The sequence below is a fragment of the Alligator sinensis genome, unplaced genomic scaffold, assembly GCF_000455745.1.
Source record: "Alligator sinensis unplaced genomic scaffold, ASM45574v1 scaffold181_1, whole genome shotgun sequence".
Taxonomy (NCBI): domain Eukaryota; kingdom Metazoa; phylum Chordata; order Crocodylia; family Alligatoridae; genus Alligator; species Alligator sinensis.
The window spans coordinates 1,423,487-1,424,868 of NW_005842022.1; the positions used below are offsets into that span (position 1 = coordinate 1,423,487).

Genomic DNA, 1,382 nt, shown 5'->3' on the forward strand with positions numbered 1-1,382 from the left:
AATAACATAAGAAGTGCCATATTGAGACAGGCAAATGGTCCATCTAGGCCAGAATCTGTCTCTGACAATGGCAGGAGTGGTAGGATAGTGGCATGCTTTAGAGCAGGGTTGGGCAAAATACAGCATGTGAGCAGGGTCCAGCCCACCAAGGAATTCTGTCCAGCCCATTGAGGGTCCCATGCCCTCCACCTGGCCCCTGGCATGGGAGGCAGCCCAGGCTGTGGTATGTTCAGCTGGTCCTGCTGCCCCGGGCATGCAGCAGGACAGGGACAGTGCAGCAGCTGGACTCTGTTTCCTGGGAGCTCCCGCAGTGGCAGCTCTTCCTAGCTGCCATTGTTAGTGTCTCCGCTGACACTACCCAGCCCTGCTGCCCAGGCAGTGCAGGTGGGGTTTCTATGGAGACTGGTTTGGGACCCCTGCAGGCAGGGTGTGCTCAGCTGGGCATATGGGGTGGGGCCTCGGGTGAGTGGGGAGTGGGATGGGTGGGCAGGGACCGGGACCGGGACCGGGACCATGATTATGGGTAGGTGACAGCATGGACCTGAGGTCTAGGACAGAGTCGCAACATGGTCCTGCACATCCCTGTCTGCAGAACCAGTGCCCATTTCAGGGATGTGTGGGGAGTGGATCATGGCTCTGCCCTGGGCCCTGGCCCTGCACTGTCACCGCCCCGCAATCCTGGCTCTGCTCATCCATCCTGCTCTTGGATGCCACCCCCCACCTGCCCATAGCCCCACCCACCTACTTTGTCTGGCATCCTGTGCTGTGGGTGCAGAGTAGACAGGCCTGGGCTGGATATGATCAACTGCCCTCCTGCCCCTGCCGCACCACGCCACTCCCTTGACTCTGGCCCACGACTGCTCACCAAATTTCCTAGTGTGACTCTCGAGTCAAAATAATTGCCCACCCCTGCTTTGAGCTGGGTATGTCTAAAGCAGTGATTCTCAACCAGGGTGCCATGAGATCTCCTGACGAGTGCTACAGAGCCCATCTGTTGTGTGAAAAGTAAAGCACTTTCCTCCCCCATCTGGCTCCTTGTGCCTGCTGCAGCATCTCACAGACTAGTAGCCTCCATGGCTGCTCCTTTTAGGACTGCTGCTACTGCTGCCCTCCCCTGCTCTCTGGCACACCTGCACTGCCTGTCCCCCTCACCCCAACATACTGAGCAACACACTCTGCTCTGGGCAGCTGAGTGGATGGATGTACTTTCAGGTCATCTTGCTCTTGTGGCTTTTCTCACATTCTCAGAACCAGTGGGAAGAGCCATGGGGCAGATGACTCTGGTCACCAGCAAGCACAACCCCAGGGGACCAGCATTGACCACTAGGACTAACCTTATCTCCTCAGGTATGGTTCAGGAGTATGGAGAAAGTATGCACAGT

General features: G+C 57.4%; 1 protein-coding gene across 1 annotated transcript in view; it reads left to right on the forward strand.

The window, feature by feature from the left end:
• ZCWPW2 (zinc finger CW-type and PWWP domain containing 2) overlaps nt 1-1,382 on the forward strand; it is a 132,990-nt gene that overhangs the window by 47,898 nt on the left and 83,710 nt on the right.